This window comes from Ictidomys tridecemlineatus, unplaced genomic scaffold, assembly GCF_052094955.1.
Source record: "Ictidomys tridecemlineatus isolate mIctTri1 unplaced genomic scaffold, mIctTri1.hap1 Scaffold_95, whole genome shotgun sequence".
Lineage (NCBI taxonomy): Eukaryota > Metazoa > Chordata > Mammalia > Rodentia > Sciuridae > Ictidomys > Ictidomys tridecemlineatus.
Genome location: NW_027526166.1, coordinates 886,267 through 905,953, shown reverse-complemented (window position 1 = coordinate 905,953; position 19,687 = coordinate 886,267). Strand labels below are relative to the sequence as shown.

Sequence of the window (19,687 nt, the reverse complement as noted above, 5' to 3'; positions counted from 1 at the left end):
TCTGATGACACAACTGTTGATAACTCACTGTGGCTGTCACTCCAAGCTCTGGTACTAGCATGTCTGAGTGACATTTCTCCATATCATTTAATTCTACAAAGTACAACAAAATTGTATAGCAAGAATGTAAGTTATGTGCACAGGTAGAATCATAAACTACCAAAGAATATAAAATATTAAATACCACAAGAAAAACAGAAGTTACTTAAGTATCAGCAGTACCTATAAAAATGGTTTCAATAAGCACCTATATTAGATAGAATAGAAATTTAAAAGTTCCTTTAAAAAAAATTCTACCTTATATAATTTCTCTCCCTCCTGAAACAACCACGCCCAGATTGTCCTTTCCATATTCTTACAAACTAACTGCCAGTTATAGTATCTTTTTACCCAATGCATCTTATTGAAAGAAAAAAAATAATTTAACTGTTAGAAAGTAATCATTAGGTTCCTAAAAGGACTTAAGGTAATTATTAGGGAACCTGCTTCCTTAACTCTGTATTATGAGAAAAACTTCCCTATCAAATAATATTTAACCACATTATTACACAACTAGATAATGCAACTGCTAATTCTCATATTTTAAAAAAATTGATTTGACTTTAAGTCAATATTCATAACTATGTGACATAAGATCTTGTGTTAAGTACACTATGAACACAAACCCAGATAAGTACTGTGTCCTTAAGAAGTCAGTAACTGATAATTACAAACCTTTGGTTAATTTTTCAATATGCTTCTGGAGCTCAATGTCCACATTAAAATGAACATATGTATCTTCTTTTCTTGAAGCCACAGGAGTATCTTGCACAGGAGTTAAATCTATGCCATTCAGATCTGGAGAAAAGTTTCTGCTTATGAGCATTCACATATACAGACGGAAAATATAGAAACTGCAAAGGTTACAGTTCCTAAAGAGGCATGGAAAGAGCTGAGAGGAGATTCTCAGGTTAAGAGATTCCTATTTGGTGTGAGCAAGTATGTGACAGTTGTTGAAGTTCATGGGGTATGTGGAGAGAAATGAATATAGACTGGATAGGAGACCTCATGAAGGGGACAAGGAAGCCTTTACATGGCCAAGTGGACAAAACTTGATCTTCATAGTAAAGTGGTAAAAAGAACAAACATGTTTTTCTTAGGGAATAGCCCACTATATTTTTCTATGCAAAAAAAAAATCTGGAGTATTTAATTTGCCACATGGAGCTCTGCCACCAATTTCTAACTTTGATCAAGTATGACTTATTTAGAAAAGCCTTTAAACCTAACCTTATCATAATTTCCCTGTTAAGAACCAAAAATGGATGAGAACAGCCAACAAAAAACCTTTTGTTAATGAATAATTTTTCATATATATAAATTCTGGTTATACTGTTTACAACATACCCTGAATTTACAACAACCAGATGGTACGTTATATATAGTTTTAATTTTCTGGTTTTTAAAATCTCAGTTTAGTCAAATGCAACATGGACTCATTTAATAACTCCTCAGTGTTTATGTGTTATTCATTTATGTGTCTCAAAAAGCTCAAAAACAATTTAGTACATTTAATAATTAAAAAATATTTACATAAAAATATTTCAGTTTAACATATGCAAAGGTAATTTAACATTTACAACATCATTAAATATTTTTGTGTTTTAAGTATACTTTCTGAATGAGTATGCAGTTTTACAAATGGCCTATGAAACAATGTAAATATTTTCCAGTATACTATATATTTGATAACTGGTAACATCGGAATTTAAAAGTGTACCAGTATTAGTGCTGTGGATTCTGTTCTTTAAATAAATGTTTTTCTTTGTGGTCAATTGATAAAAGTTCCTCCATTTAATTTCAGCACCAATCTGTTCCTTTGGTGCAAAACTATAGATTAAAATAAGCCGTTTGTACTAACTATAGTTATTTCTGTAAAATGGTATAATTTATTCCTTAATCACATCATCATCCCACGGGATTGCTTTCAGGGCATGGATGTTATGGACGCACCCTACTTCCCTGTCCCCTGATTTTCATCTGCCTCTGTAGGACTCACCTAAGTAGATACCTCAGTAGCACAGGAAGAAGAAGGGGTTGAAGCAGGAGAGATGGGAAAACAGGACATGGGGCTTTGTGGAGAGAAATGAATATAGACTGGGTAGGAGAAGGTGAGGGGTGCTATTGTTAATCTACATCCTGAAGGCTGTAGCTGCTTTTAAGGACAATGTGTATGTTTAGTCTGCACGTTAGATGGAATCTGAAGAGCAAAAATCTATACAAACTCAAAAGCAAAAGTGAGTGTATAAGTAGGAAATATTTTTTGTAAGTCTTTCGAACTATGTTCTGTTATGATCTCTTCTAGGATTTTGCCTCATTATAGAATGCATTAAAGTAAGTTGTCACATATACAAGATCAACCCCTGTCAAAAACTTTGTCCCATATGAGAAAAAACATAATGCAATTTGCCAGTTATTTACCCTTTACACTAACTGTAATATAGGGATCGATGCACTGTCCAGCGTCTTTCAGACCAATTTTCTCAATCCTGATAGTGAGTAATGTCATTCCCGGTTCTGATGGCAACCTTGGTAATAAAGTACCTGGCAACAGAGAAACCTCAATAAAAGTTAGCTCCACCAATAATGCAGAGTAAATACTTTGACAAACAGAAGATATAGCCTACCTCTTAGGAACTAGCTAGGCATTATGTATTTTTATTTCCAAAATTCATGAACATCTGATGTTATACTTTTTTAGAAAAATATTTAAATTTACACATAATATATCTGCATTTCCCACCCATACAATCACCTTTAAGCAGAAATAATAATTTCTATAATAATAGTATATAGTATGTATAATAAAAGTATGTTAAAAACATCACTTGAGGAAGCCCAATGATACATAATAGTATAATATGCTCACATAATATTTATATTCAATATGTACTTCTATATTATATTCAGCATCTTAATATGAAGTGGTAGAACAAAGACAAGAAAAGCTTTTAAAATACTTGTTATACTGTTCTAAAGTCTGAGACATTTAATATCACAGTTGATCAATACATTCTTCTCTTTAGTTACTCCTAATAAAGAAAATAATTTACAATTTGATATTTATGTTTTAATTTAACTATATAGTCTAACTTCTATTCTTCATTCTATTTTGTATGATTTATTCCCTCAGAAATTAGTACTATACAGACTGACATATAAAATGGCCATTTGTATAACTGAACATTTTTTCCAAAACCAACTAAAATTTTTAAAACTAAAACCCACCAGAACAACATGACAACATTCACCCACCAAGAACATATGAAGGAAGAAATCAACTGTTCAGTATGTTCCCTTTTTTGAAACTACCAATAGAGAACAGATGCAAATAAGCTGATTTTAATCAAGTATGTATACAGAACCTCAAAATACACTTAACAAAAGATTTTGGTTGATGTTTTTCAAGTTTCTATTCAACAATGTGTTATGCTACTTTTAATGATGAGTTATTTGAAATACATGAAGTAATCAACACACTACATTTGAAAATACACATTTGATTGATGGCAAATGTGGCTTGAGGAAATTTTGGGAGGTGATGGGAATGTTCTGAACTTGTATAGTGATGGCAGATGCAAAACTCTATAGAGGTGTCAAAAATCGATGAATTTTATACTTACAGAAGGGAAATGTTATGAAATGCAAATTGTACCTCAACAGTGCTGTTAAAAATGTATTACTTTCTAATTTAAACAAATATGAAGACAATACAGACAAATGCAATAATAGGAAGGCCTGGAGGCTGCATTCCACTGTTGCATTAACAAACCTAAATGGGCTCAGGCTGATATCATTAAATATATACATAATACCTTTTATGCATGTTCTTTGATTGACAAGTGAAGGTACTTTTAGAAGAGGGGCTTGTACCTGGACATCTGGGATGAACTTCAGAAAGTTAAGAAACACTTCTGAAATTTTATGAAAAATGTGAATATGTATACATTTATATTTATATATATACATACATATTCATATGTATGTATATCATATATGAATTTTTCTGCAGAAAAGTTCATTCTATTATGTAGTACATGGCTGTATAAATATGCTACAGTTTATGTACACATTCTTGTGTTGATAGACATTTGAATTACTTCAAGTGTTTGGATATAGTTAACAGGCTATTATATATACTCTTCTAACATCTTCTAGTGCCCATAAGCACCCATTTCTGAAACAGGGGAATCACTAAGTCACCTGGCATGTTACCTCCATACCTACTATGTAATGACAATCCATTTCCCAAGGTGGTTGTGCCAACTTTTATTCCTAGCCCAAGTGCAGTAGTGTTCCCATTGCTCCACATCCTCACTAGGTACTGTTTTCTCAGATTCTTCATGTTAGCCAATTTTGGTATAAAGAGATCAATCATTTTAATTTGCATTCCTCTGAAGATTAATAAGGTTGAGCACCTTTTAGAATAAATCAAATGTATGATTTCCTCTTTTCTGAAGTGTGTTCAATTATTTTGCTCGATTTTCTATTGAGATGTCTATCTTATTGAGCTGTAGGAGGTCTCTATTATTTTGCTGGACAAATGTTTTACAAATAGCTTCTTAGTAGTTTTCCTTTATAAAGACTTTTTGTTGAAGTAGAGCATATACATTTTAAAATGCACAAATTGTTAGTACAGTTTGCTGAACTTCCACAAAGTGAATACACCTGTATAACTAGTATCAGATCTAGGAAAGATATGATCAGCCTCCTGGGAGTGTCCTTCCCCCCACCCTATCCAATTCACTCTTCCAAAAGATATTATTATATTACTGCTAGTAATATTCAAATTTCTTAATATCTTCCTTTACAATCAGTGCTTTTTATGTCATATTTAAGAAAACTTACCCCACTCCAAAATCATAAAGGTATTATCTTGAAAGCATAGTTTTGCCATTCACACTTAATTCTATATGTCACATAGAATTATTGACTACGGTGTATAGTAGGAGCTTTAATTTTATTCAATTTCACATAAATACTCAATTGTCTCAGCACTACTCATTAAAAAGACTGACATTTTCCACCACTGATCTGCAGTCCCACCTCAATCATAAATCATGTGGCAATCACTTTCTGAGTTTTCTATTCTGTCTTACCGGACTGTTTATCCTCTTACCACTAATACAGTATCTTAATTCTATAGCTGTATAAAAGGTCCAGGAACTGCAATAAAAATTCAGATGAGTTTCAGAAAGAGTCTATCTTTATAAACTGCTTCTTCTAATTTATGAACTAGTATATATCTTTACATTTTAAAAATCATAACAATTATTTAATAGAATTTTATTTGACCTAAAAGCCTTCAGAAATAAAGACCTACAGATCCAGGGAAAACTCCTGTTTTTTTGTTTATGTTCCATGAAGAATGTATGGCCATGTAGAAATGATTGGAAAAGGGGGTGTGAGCTAATGGTAAAAGGCTGCCAGGGTCCCAGCAAGCCCTGTCTGGTCAGATTCTTCTTGGCCTCTCTGTATAGCTTTCTTTCCTTCTGGACCTAAGGCAGGTCCTGTCTGGAATGAGGGTTTGTAAGGGAGGGGTAAGGGAGGGTAGGGGGACAGTAAGGGAATAGCAGGGAGGGAAGGAAAGAGAAAGAGAAAGAGAGAAAGAGCGCTTTCTAGGTTTTATGACTGGCTTTGGGAGAAAAGGGTGAATGGACAGAAGGGCAGGAGGAGAGCAGAGGCTTTGCTGCTGAGGTTGCTTTTGGGATTCCAATCTCCTTCAGTTAGAAGTTCTCAGCAGGCAAAAACCTCACCCTTTGGGCTATCATATTCTGATCTGACCCTGCCCACCTTCCCCCTCTCTCTCTCCCTCCTCCTCCCTTTCTCCTTTTAAGAAGGGAATGTGTAGATCTTTCCATCTTCTAAGATCTTCTTTGATTTCTCTCTTTAGGGTTCTGTAGTTTTCATTGTATAAATCTTTGACTTCTTTCATTGATTCTCAAGTATCATTTTTTTGAGGTTATTGTGAATGGAGTAGTTTTCCTCATTTCCTTCTCAGAGGCTTTGTCACTGATATACAGAAATGCCTTTGATTTATGGGTATTGATTTATATCCTGCTCCTTTGCTGAATTCATTTACTATTTCTGGAAAGATCGACCTTGCTCTTGGATAGGCAGAATTAATATTATCAAAATGACCATACTACCAAAGGTGCTATATAGATTTAATGCAATTCCAATCAAAATCTCAATGGCATTCCTCATAGAAATAGAAAAAGCAATCATGAAATTCATCTGGAAAAATAAGAGACCAAGAATAGCTAAAGAAATCCTTAGCAGGAAGAGTGAAGCAGGGAGTATTGCTATATGAGACCTTAAACTATACTACACAGAAATAGTAACAAAAACAGCATGGTTTCAGCACTAAAACAGACTGGTAGGCCAATGGTACAGAATAGAGGACACAGAGACTAACCCACAAAATTACAATCATCTTATTTTAGACAAAGGTGCCAAAAACATGCACTGGAGAAAAGATAGCATTTTCAACAAATGGTGCTGGGAAAACTGGAAATCCATATGCAACAAAATGAAATTAAACTCATAACTCTCACCATGCACAAAAACTTAACTCAAAATGGATCAAGGACCTAGGAATTAAGCCAGAGACTCTTCGTCTAATAGAAGAAAAAAGTAGGCCCTAAACTTCATCATGTGGGTTAGACCACAACTTCCTTAATAAGACCCCTATGGCACAAGAATTAAAACCAGGAATCAATAAATGGGATGGATTCAAACTAAAAAGTTTTTTTGTCAGCAAAAGAAAACAATCCGTGAGGTGAACAGAGAGCCTACATCCTGGGAGAAAATTTTTACCCCTCACACATCAGATAGAGCACTAATCTCTAGGGTATAGAAAGAACTCAAAAGCTAAGCACTGAAAAAACAAGTAACCCAATCAAAAAATGGGCCAAGGACTTGAACAAACACTTCTCAGAAGAGGATATACAATCAATCAACAAATATATGAAAAAATTTTCAACATCTCTAGCAATCAGAGAAATGCAAATCAAAACTAAGATACAACTCCAGTCAGAATGGCAGCTATTATGAAGACAAACAACAATAAGTATTGGAGAGGATGTGGGGAAAAAGGCACACTCATACATTGCTGGTGGGACTGCAAATTGGTGCAGCCAATCTGGAAAGCAGTATGGAGATTCTTTGAAAATCTGGGAATGGAACCACCATTTGACCAAGCTATTCCTCTCCTTGGACTATACCCAAAGGACTTAAAAACAACATACTACAGGGACACAGCCACATCAATGTTTATAGCAGCACAATTCACAATAGCTAAACTGTGGAGCCAACCTACATGCCCTTAAGTGGATGAATGGATTTTAAAAAATGTGGCATATATACACTATGAACGTTTTTAAAAGAGAATAAAATCATGGCATTTGCAGGTAAATGGATGTTATTGGAGAAGATAATGCTAAGTGAAGTTAGTCAATCCCCCCAAAACAAATGCCAAATGTTTTCTCTGATATAAGGAGGCTGACTCATAATAGGGTAGGGAGGAGGAACATGGGATGAATAGATGGATTCTAGATAGGGAAGAGGGGAGTGAGGGAAAGAAAGGAGGCAGGGGATTAGCCTCCTAATGAATGTGATGGACATCATTATCCAAAGAACATGTCTGAAGACACAAATTGGGTGTCAACCTACTTTATATAGAGAGATACGAAAAATTGTGGTATATATGTGTAATAAGAATTGTAATGCAAAAAAAACCAAGTACATGAATAACGTGAATTGGAGTGAACATACTTTATACAAAGATAAAAAAAATTGTGCTCTATATGTGTAATAAGAATTGTCCATTGTCGTGTATTAAAAAAAATAAAATCAATAAAAGAAAAAGAAGGGAATGGGGAGTGAGTAGGGAAAAACTGTGGAATGAACCCAAACTAACTTTCCAATGCACATATGTGAATATACAATAATGAAACTCATCATTTTGAATATCTATAAGATACTAATTTTAAAAAATGTAAATAAATAGATCAGTAAAGTGGATGAAAGGGAACAGTGGGAGGGAGGATGAGGAGGGTGAAGGGACTGAATTGGAGCAAATTATATTCCATGCATTTATAATTAGTCCAAATGAATCTAATGTCAAGAATAACTATTATGAACAAATGAAAAAAAGAATAATGACTTCACTGTTTTTATAAAATGCATTCTCATAAACAATTCAATTGAGAGAAATGAAAAAAAGTAAAAGAGAATGTATAATTCAACATCTCACAAACCATAACAATTATTAAGTCACTCTTCCATCTTTTTCTCTAATATCAAGATGGCTCCAGTTTCATTTTCTTTTGATATTCTTTTATTTTTTCAACAAAGGTTTATTTTCTACATAAAATTCTTATATTTCTTTTGTTGAATTTATAATAAGGTCCTTGATATTATTTAATACTACTATAAATATTATAATAGTTCATTTTCTAAGCAACTATTACTTGTTTGAGATAGAATTGATTTGTCTGTACAGATTTTATATCCAGGAACCACATTATCTTATTAATGAGTTATGAATAGGTTTTTGCATATATTCTCTATATATTCATAAATATGCAAATAAAGAACATCCCCCCTTTTATATTTCATTTTCTTGTCCTAGTGCAGTAGCTAGGGCTTCCAAAACAATGCTGATGAAAAGAAGTAATAGATAATCTTGTTTTGTTCAAATTCATCATTAAATGATTTTGGGCTGTAAATGTCATGTAGCCATGTTTTCTCAAGTTAAGGATGTTTTTCTGTTCTTTGCCAAGAATTGTTTAAAATCAAGGCTGTATTTCAAATTTAACTGAAAACTTTTTCTGCATTGTTGACAACTTTATGAAATCTTTCCCCTTAATCTGCTAATGTGAACTACCTTGATAAATTCTGCTAACAATAATTTGAAAAATCACTCATTAGTTCAGGGAGATTTTCTGAATTATTTTCCACAGCATCCTATGTTTATTCAGTCAATCTTCATTTGGCAGTTACATTATTTCTAACTTTTTATCATTATAAAAAACACCTAAACAGAGAATCTTGTGTATTTGCATATGTTTTCCCCTCTTTTTCCTGTATTTTGGGGGTGCATCTTCAGAGTAAATTCTCAGGAATGGGATTGCTAAGGAAAAAATATGTACTTATATGTTGTTAGAGAATGCTCAATTCCCCTCCAAAGGAACTGCACCATTTTTCTATTCCCACCAGTGATTAATAAGTATCTATTTCCCCTAAGACTCTCCAACAGTAGCTTTAATTTATGTTTTTATTAAAAATAAAGTTGAGTATCTTTTTATATGTTTAACGGGTATTTTTAAAATGTGTGTGTGTGTGTGTGTGTGTGTGTGTGTGTGTGTGCATGCTCACACGCTTGCTCATATTGTCTGTTCCTCTCATGTATTCTGATTTGGTTATTACAATTAACATTTTTCTTTATACATTAAGAATGTTGGGTTGGGATGTAGCTCAGTGGCAAAGTGTCTGCCTTGCATTTGCAAAATCCTGGAATCGAACCCCAGTTCTAAAAAATACAAAAAAGAACCCACCCCACCCCACCCCCAAAAACCCCCAAGAATGTTACCTCTTTTATGTATTACCTCTTTACTACCTGTTTTGACATTCAAAAGATGATTGCTTTACAACTTTCAAAGTCTTTTTGATGTTAAGATTATTTTTTGCCAAGTTGATATTAAACTTGTTGTTACTTTGGGGTGAGTCAATTTTATAAGCTGTCATTATCTAGATCTTTCAGTTGAAATGGTAGGGCTGATGCTATATTCCTTACCAACAATCTTTTTGCCTGAGACTACACAGTAAGGTTTAATGTAATCATTATGCTTCAGATAATTTAATATGGAGGCAGTGATTTCAAGTCTGAATTTCTTGTTTAATTCAAGGTAGAATGTCAAACATTGTGTTCCATAATGAAGGAAGCTGACTGTAATTAAGATCATAGATTACATAGAAAGGTGCCTATTTAAGGTGTTTCAGAATGCTCTATGATGTGCTCTCTCTACATGGTCAACTCTTACATACTCAGTGAGTCCTAAATCTGGCCAGATTTATTGAACTCCCTCAGCCCTTCTTTTTTGCCAACCTACGACATTGGTGCACATCTCTAATCATAATCATGTGCTTTTGGCTCTGTCTTGCGGACTACACAATAAGCATCCTGAAAGGTGTGGGAACTGTTCCTTTTGTGGTATGCACAAGGAATAAACAGATCTTTGTTGAAGAAATATTTTATTGAATGAATGACTGAATTTCCAGTTCTAGAGGTTATCATGCTCTAGTAAACAAATGGCTAGAGAATCTATATCAATGAGTGAAGAAATAATAAACATAAAAGAAGATCAAATACTAGAATAATACCATACCATCTATAGCTCCCAGGTAGATGAAAAAGGGTGCATGTTTTTGCATCAAAGATAGAACCATGATAGTTGTAAATTGAGCCAATGCATTAAAAGGAAGATTTCTAAGTGAAGAATTAACATATCCAATTACATAGTGTAATATGAGAACAAGTCAACTACATTCATAAAATTCGAAGACTAACAAGGATAAGAAAGAAATCACTACACACAATCCAGTGTAAACTGTGCTATTCCAGCTAGATCATCTGCTCTCAGATCTAGAGCAAAGATCAGAAGAAATGTTCTTCCAAATGGAACTGCTATGTAAATAAGAAATAGCTAACACTTGTGAGTATTTGTGTTGTGCTACATACTATCCTACTCCTCTCATCTAATCCTCACAACAATAGTTTAGTTCTATTTTTCAGAGGTGAAAAGTGAGGCATAGAAAAACAAATTATCCATAATCACACAGCAGTTTGGCTACAGAGTCCATGCTTTTAACCATCATGTCTCATTTTAACATTTTTATTTTAATTGTCCCTAAAGCCTTAAAAGGAACTGCAGGAGAACCTCCCCATCTCAAGCTTCTGCAAAGTTCCTTTTGCCATGTAAACATAACAGTCACAGGTTCCCAGGATTAGAATATAGACATTTTTGTGAGGCCACTATTTGTGCCTCATACTTTTAAATATGGAAAACTCTAAATGGCTACAGCTGTCCAAACCAAGTTTTCAATAACATCCCAGGGATGTTATTGAGCTGTCACTAAGAACTCCCAAGTAAGGGATTGATTAAAAAATAGTAACATTTGAACTTTGTACACTGAGCAGTGCACATTCACAGGAATGGACAGAGACTGAGTAGCCCAGATAGCAATATGATAGGTCTTTAACACTCATATAGCAGTGAGCAGCAGGACTGTGTTCATTTGGTTAATTCCACTTTCAGTTTTTACTGCAAGACAAAGGAAGCCATTGGTAGCTGGTGAGCCCCAAGTTGTACTGAACACAGAAAGCACGTCTTTTTCTGACTTATCTGCCCCCAACCACCTCTTATGCACTAACCAGAGTAAGCATGCTCTCACTGGTGTCAAAAAGAGTTGGAAGGAATTACTGAATTCAGTGTGATTTTCTGTGAGAGGAAGATTCTAAGCCTAAACCTAAAGACAACTCTGATAAAATAATGACAATGAATTGGAAGGTTTGGAACCATTTTACCACACTACTGTAATAGGGGATACCAAAAAGTCCATCTTGTTGATGGAAACTGTTTATTAACAGGTGGTACTTGGGTAAAAACTTAGGTTGCTCTATTTCATTGTGCTTCATCTGTGGAAAACAATTTATGAAGGTAGCTATGGATCCCCCAAATGGCTGTTTGTTAAACATAGACAAGTTTGCTTAAGAATGTTTTAAAAACTGTGTAAAAACATCTGACCTAGCCAAGAATGTTACAGCCTCTGCCACTGTGGAGAGGAAAGGGAATTGTGCAAGTAAGGCCTCTGCCTCTGCTGGGCACCCAACAGCACTGACACAGACCCAGCAATGAAACACCACTGTACCTGCAACAGGTACAGAAAAACAATGGGAGAACATCTGAAGCCCCTCACCCCCCCGCCCATAACTTCTTTGTTCCAAGAGGGTGCTGAGAAAAATGAAGGTCTAAGTATCAAGTAGGATGGCCTCACATTCAATAGTCTCTGTGTAGCCATAGAGATCATGGAGAATCAGACAATAAAAGGACCACCAACCCGAGGATGAGTCTGGAGTGACATAGATATGAAGGTCAGTGGGATCCTTAAGGTCCTGTCCTCACATGCAGAAGAGGAAGTCATTCTTTTCTTTCAACTTTTTATTTTTGCTTTTTAAAAATTTCTATTGTTTATATTTCATATCATACCATAAGGACAATTTCTAGTCCAAAATTGGAAATGGCATGACAGTCTTTGTTCCAAAATAGTACATTATTGTCTAGGTAAGAACATTAAAAGAGGAAAATTACCAAAGATTATATTTTTTTAAAACACTGATTTGAATTTGATTTTTACATGATATTGTACAAATGTTTGTCACAGGCATTTACTTCAATAAGAGGTGAGTCAGTCTTCATTTTGCCTTGGTGCTTGGTGAATTAAATGTCATGAATAAGGAGTACAAAATTTGTTGTCCATACTTTTAGGACAGAGATGGACCTGATATCTAAAATGTAAACTAAGCATTATCATATGTGTGTGATTATATATTTATGTCTTCTTTGTTTTAGATTTATCATACTTGCAATTAAATTCAGATGTTTGATACTACCAATTCAAAGTCTGTCACACACATTTTTTAAGTGCACATTTCTTTGTAATTTTAAAATCCAATAAAAAGGATATATATAAAATAATATTTTCTATTATTTTGGGATAATTTTAACATAATTTAAAATAATGGTATTGTCAAATCATTATTTGGTCATAACATTTTGTAAATGGCACAAAACATGAAATGGGTCTTAAAAATCTAGCAAGAGAAAAATTTTGCAATTTGTACTGCACATCTGCAATTTGTACACACATACAAATTGTGTGAAAATATGAAAACACATGCACAATTTCTTTTGGTTGGTAACTGATTAGTAGTTGAGGAACTGCTCCAACCTTTCAAGATAAAGAGTAAAATTATAAGAAGTTTATTCACTTTGAAATTATATTAAAAGTTTGATAAAAATCTTAGGGGTCATTAGCATTCAAACAATAACATTTCTAGGTCTGTCAAAAATTATACTTTATTAAAGTTGTTTGTATATAGGTTATATGAGTATATTCTTGTTTTTATTTTCTTTATTGACTGGTACTAGAAATATGTATTTTTCTGTGTTCAGAAATATGTGATTTGGATAATGGCTGAATTCTTAAGTGTCACCATCATATCTGGAAAAAAATAATAAATACTCTCACAAAACCTAAGATGAATCAGTGGGTATATGCTTCATACACAGATGCCATTTAGCATGCAAGGAAGAGTTACTACAGGTGTTGGGTTAAAAATTTGAGTGGCCAGAGGACTTTCAAGAAAAAGCAGGCCTGGGGCTGGGGATGTGGCTCAAGCGGTAGCGTGCTCGCCTGGCATGCCTGCGGCCCGGGTTCGATCCTCAGCACCACATACAAACAAAGATGTTGTGTCCGCCAATAACTGAAAAATAAATATTAAAATTCTCTCTCTCTCCTCTCTCACTCTCTCTTTTAAAAAAAAGAAAGAAAAAGCAGGCCAGATGTTGCTTAGAGCCTTGATGAAGAGCCTACTCAATAGACATTTCCTATGAACCAATTTCTGCAAAGCTCTGGAGAAAACCTTTTGACTTCAAGTGACAAGATTCGTGGATTAAAAAACAAAACAAACAAAACAAAACAAACTGAGCCAGACATAGTGCTGCATGCCTGTAATCCCAAAAACTTGGCAAGTTAAGGCAAGAGAGGCCAGCGTGGGCAACTTAGCAAAACCCTGTTTCAAAATAAAAAAATAAATCAAAGAGCTGGGGATGTAGCTAGGTGGTAGAGCATCCCTGACTTCAATCCCCAGTACTACAAACAAACATGTAGAAACAAATTATAAAAAAGAAATCTTTCAAAACTGCTTGAGAGTAATAGAATATTAACAAGCCTTAAAACTATTGAAAAACAGCTAGGAGAACTACCAGATAACATTGAATGGTATTTTCCTTTCCTTTCAATATAAGTACATGACTGGATGAGGGACTCTGGCTCTGACTGTTTGGCTCAGTCTGAGAATTTGAGACTTTGAGAGAAAGGATGTGCTCGGAGAGCCAGAGTCTATCTGCACACTTTGGTGGTATTTACTGTTTAACCCTAAATATATTCTGAAATTCTGTGAAATAAGGATGCCCTAATATTCATGGAACAGCAATGAATATTTTGTTGCAGTTTTCAACTTCCTATATGCATGGGTAAGAAAAAAACTGCACTTTAGCTGAAAATGAAATACATATTTGCTTAACTCTCAAGTTCAACTCAGAATTGAATATTTATGCAGGAAAGAAACAAGTACAGGTTTGATATTAAAGAAGTTAAATTCACTCTTCATTTTGAGTTTCAAAAAAATATTTTTTGTACATATCTAAGACTATATAAAAGATGAATAACCAATACAAATCTAGAATAATGTTGAGATTGCTAGGCTTATGTTTAGGTCACTCAGAAACGTTTTTTTAAATTTTGTCTAAAATTGTGACATGGCTATTTGTGCATGTGGTACTAGGAAATGAATGTAGGGCTTCACACAGGTGAGGCAAGCACCCTACCACTGAGCTACATCCCTAGTTCTTTCTATTTTGAGACAAAGTTGCCCCCACTGGCCTCAAACTTGCAATCCTCCTGCCTCAATTTCTCAAGTAGCTAGGATTATAAGCATATAATCCTGGCCAGCTATTTTTTTTAAATTTGTATTACTTTGGTTTATCATTTAGAAGCTTTAATATTCAACATGATAAATAAATTTTCAGGTAATAAATAATAGGTTATAAATTTTTATCCTCTATTTAAATGAAATCTACTGAGATTACCTTAAGAAAATTAAACTACTATTTGGACTTAAGCCAGTTAGTGTTTAAAGCAGTACAAAAAAGTTACTGTCTTATGAGAATTGAAGGCTTTGAAAATGATAATAATGTCAAAGAAAGGTTCAACAATTTTTTATTCTTTTCAAGAAAGGTTGGATAAAAATCCATTTTTGATTTTAAATGGGAATAAACTACTCTTGATCATACCATATTCATATATTATACTTTATCTCATTAGCTTAACAGTAGTAGTGTTTACCATGTGTGTTTGTCAAAACTTATAAAGCTGTACATTAAAAAAGATGCCTTTTATATATGTAAGGGACACCTTAATAAATCTTTTTTTAAAAAGATCACAATAAGCTAGATGCTATAGCACAAGCCTGGAATCCAGGTGACTTGGGAGGCTGAGGCAGGAGGATCCCAAGTTTAAGACTAATCTCAGCAACTAAGTGAGGCCCTAAGCAACTAAGTGAAATCCTGTCTCAAAATAAAAAATAAAAAGGGCTGAGAATGTGGCTCACTGGTAAAGTACCCCTGTGTTAAATCCTCAGTACCAAAAAAAAAAAAAGTACAACAAACTTACAATTATATAAATTACATAAAATAAAGGTAATAAAAATGTTATAATTCTTAGAAGCACCCTGCCATGATAATGTAGACACAACAGCCTTATCACAAATGAAATCTTGGATGTCCACAGTATAACAATTTTTTTCCCATTCTATAATTAAGTTAAAGGTCAAATTGTCCTTCAATGACATTTTCAATTTTATAATGACACAGGCCCTGGAAAATATGATCAAAAATCAAATATAGCCAATTGAACTATATGTACTCTTTCTTACTTTGAGGAAAATAATTCATGGAATAGAAAGGTTTAGTTAGCTTTCTGTATCTCTGAAATAAAATACCAAAATGCTATATCAGAATAAAAAAATCTAATTACTTTGGGCTTAATCTTTCATAGCAAATAGACTTAATTTACAGAGTTTCTTTTCAACTCAGCAACCTGAACCCCATAAAGACCTGTCCATTTCATAACTTACATCATCTGCTTTAAGGATCTTGTTTGCTACAGAAGTATAACTAGTGAACAAATAACCAAACCCAGAAATTTATAGAACTGGAATCTATTTCAATTACAGCATGTGGTTTGAAAAGGAAATAAAAAATGCAGAAAAATTTTAGCAAATTTATTTACCACATCATCTCAGCAATCTTGAATTTCCTACAAATATAACAAGTAAAATATAGCTCTTTATTCATAAAGACAAGCATATTGGAAATAATTACCTTGTACCAAAGAAACACTAACAATAACATTTTATAGTGATTGTAATTTTTCTAATAATCCTATGGTGTAGGACTGTTAGCATCATTTATAGGTGATAATGAAAATACAGTAGCCACCACTACCCCAGCAAATGAAAAGTATAATGCCAAATGATTTGTATGTGGTGCCTAATTTTCATTGTAACCCTATGAATTAGACATTGTCAACATCTCTTTTTATAAAGAATTAAGTACAGTCACTTAACTACTGATTGGCAGATGTTAGACTCAAAAGCGCAGGTATGTTATTGGTCTAAGCCTATACTGTTTATATTTCAAACGTCTTCTACCAAAGAGTATTTAAATTACTGAAATATGACTTTAATTATGAAGTTTTCTGGATGATATGTATATTATATTTAATTATACCATAAAGCATAGAGTCTTTTAAAAAAATGCATCACAATAGTACAGTGCTATTTCTACACTTCCAAAAATGAACTAATTCATCAGAAGTAAAAACTGTGCACTGTATAAGAACAGAAGAAAGTATAGAAGTAGAAGAGGCAAATAATTTACTCAGGGTGCTTGACTAGGGTATTTTACAACCTTGTCAAGATCTTCCAAAAATAAAAAGGACTTGCTATGTATTCTTTATTTCCCTGTTAAGGGCAACTGTTTAGTATCTATTCCTCCAGGTCCAGGTTTCACAATCATATATGATTATTTAAAGAACAGCTAGATATATAAAGAAAAGAATTAACATAGCAAACAGTTACTCTAGAAAGCCTACTTACAATGTTGGTCTATGGCTAGCATCTGGGAACCTGGATTTCAGCAGGATTCCCATCATGCCCTGTTAAGAAGATCACTGTGCCTAAACCGTCCATGCAAACAATATGGTTTGTGCTGAACACTTGCTTTCTTCCTGGAGTCTGTAGTTTTGGTTCATGCTAACCCCAATAAGTGTCTTGTGCACTGAATCTCTACAGTGCTTCCCCAATAGACAATATTTTTTCATTTCACAGGTGTGAAAGAATGTTGAGAGAATCAAATACATATTTGACTCTGCTGGGAGAGGACTCTTAGAAGTTTGGTTTCCTCTGGAATTTGCCTGTGTGCCTTTACCCTTTGCTGATTTTGTTCTTGTGTTTTCTTGTTGTAATGACTCAGAATACAACTGTGAGTACAGCTATATGCTGAGTCCTGTGGGTATTCCTAGCCAATCACTAAACATGGGATGTTTTGAGGATCCCTGACACAAATAGTAAGATACTTTCACAATAAACCGATAGCTACCGCTAACAGAATGGCCATGATAATTTGCTTAAGATTGGCAAACCTGGAGATGTTTTACCTGCCACTAACAAGTACAAAAGTAAGTTCCAAACACCTGACCTTGAATTATATAATGTACATTTTTTGTACCCACCAGGCACTCTAGCAGGAAAAGAATTAGGAGACCCTGCTCCAGCACCACCTTCTTCTTCATCTTCTTCAAATTCCAAATGCTCTTCCTCACCAGGGGCTAAAATTCTCCTATATAAAAAAGGACAGAAAAATTAGTGAGCTACTCCACTTAATACACCAGCTAACCCTCATAGCCACTAACTTCCCAGATAAGATGCTGATTATTAGGTTGATGTTGATATAAATGTCAATGTCAATCATCTCATTGCTACCAGTCATATCACCAATACCAAATTTGATAGGGAAAAAATACATAAATATTTGAAAAACAGGCATAAAATAGATAATAAAATCAGAAGACAAAATATGGATGCTTATTTATTTACCTTAATGGGCTAGGCTGAACATCAAATGGAAATTCTTTATTATATTTGAGAATATTTTTTAGGACTAGAATAAAGACATAGACAAACATTAGTCTTATATCTTAGTCTTACATGTTATGTAAGTCTTATATATTAGTTAGTCTTATATGTTATATCTTAAATTGATACTTTTAATCTATTTTATAGTGTATTAAGCACACATTAATATATGTATTTTAAATTCTGAGCTTCACTATCATTTTAAGACTCTGCAATTGACTACTGAGTGTCTTAGCAAAATAAAAATGTCCATAGTGGACTGCAGGTACCAGTATTTTCAGAGTACTGTAAGATCTCCAAGGAAAGTCTCAGAGCCCACATAGAAAATGAACCATAAAATAGTTCTCCAATGTACAAGGTCCTAGGTGATATGGGGTACCAGTGAAAGAGAATACCTCTTCTCCTGAAGTATTTTAATTAAAAGATTGATACTGAAGATGATTAATTAAAGAGAAATAGATAATCACATCTTATTCTTTATCCTAAATAGATTTCCCTCAATACTTATCACACTGGTAAGGTTTGTAGCAGCAAGGTTATAATTCCAATATTCCTTTTATGATGAAATTTATTGTATATGTGTGCACACATATATACATGCATATATATATATGTGTGTTTGTGTATATATATATATATATATATATATATATATATATATATATATTACACGTGTGTACACACACATACACATACACACACACACACACAGCAGACTTTCTCCTCAGGGAAGTCATCAAACAACATAATGCTATCACCTCTTGTGTCCTGGTTGATTACTTTCTGGCATGTAAGCCTACAGACAGATGTTCTACAATTCTATCTGTATCTGGAAAAGTATTTTATGAAATTTATTGTTTCATTTCCCAATTTATGGGTTCCTAGTGACTACCTGCAATTATTTCAAGGTGAATATTTAGCATTATTAATTGGGCAACCCATGGTTTTTACTCTAATTACTCAGACTTTAATTTTGGAGTCTTGCAGATTTCAGTTAAAAGGAGTATGGCATATTGGGTTCCTAAATAAGGAAATTCAAAAAGAACAGGTTGTAATTACATAACTTATTCCAATAGGAGTCAATCATACAGTGAGAAAGAAGTTGGAAACTTGTACCCAGATTCTCATTACTCACTCTTATTCTCTCTCCATTTAGCTCTTCTTCATTCTTTATCTCTTTCTTCTTCTCAACAAATGCATACCGAGTACTCACAATGTTCCAATCACTGTTTTAGGTGCTAAAGATACACAGTAATCAAGAACTCATATTTGGACCTTAGACCTTACTAAGAAAAAGTAGACAATAAATATGCCAACAAATAAACAAGATAATGTAAGATGTGATTAGTGGTATGAAGGATACAAGCAGGATGCTGTGTAAAAGCAGAGAGAACCTGGTAGAGTAGCTAAGGTAGACAGGGTGCCTTTCAAAACTAAACTGTAAGAAGACATTTGAGCCAAGACCTGAGATGAGAGGAATCATCCATAGTGGCTCTAGCATAAGGCTTCCCAAGTATTAAAGAACAGGCTGGAGCAACAACAAAGGTTCCAAGTAGGAAACAGTTTGCCTTATTCAAGGCACAGAAAGGACTGTGGGAACTTAAGTC

General features: G+C 33.8%; 1 long non-coding RNA gene across 1 annotated transcript; it reads right to left on the bottom strand.

Moving 5' to 3' along the window:
- Nucleotides 1-724: 724 nt before the first annotated feature.
- On the bottom strand, nt 725-18,086 carry LOC144374918 (uncharacterized). Its single transcript, XR_013434157.1, has 4 exons — nt 18,042-18,086; nt 17,678-17,784; nt 2,459-2,581; nt 725-837 (listed from the first exon to the last, which is right to left on the bottom strand). It is a non-coding gene; the product is annotated as an uncharacterized LOC144374918 (long non-coding RNA).
- Nucleotides 18,087-19,687: the final 1,601 nt, after the last annotated feature.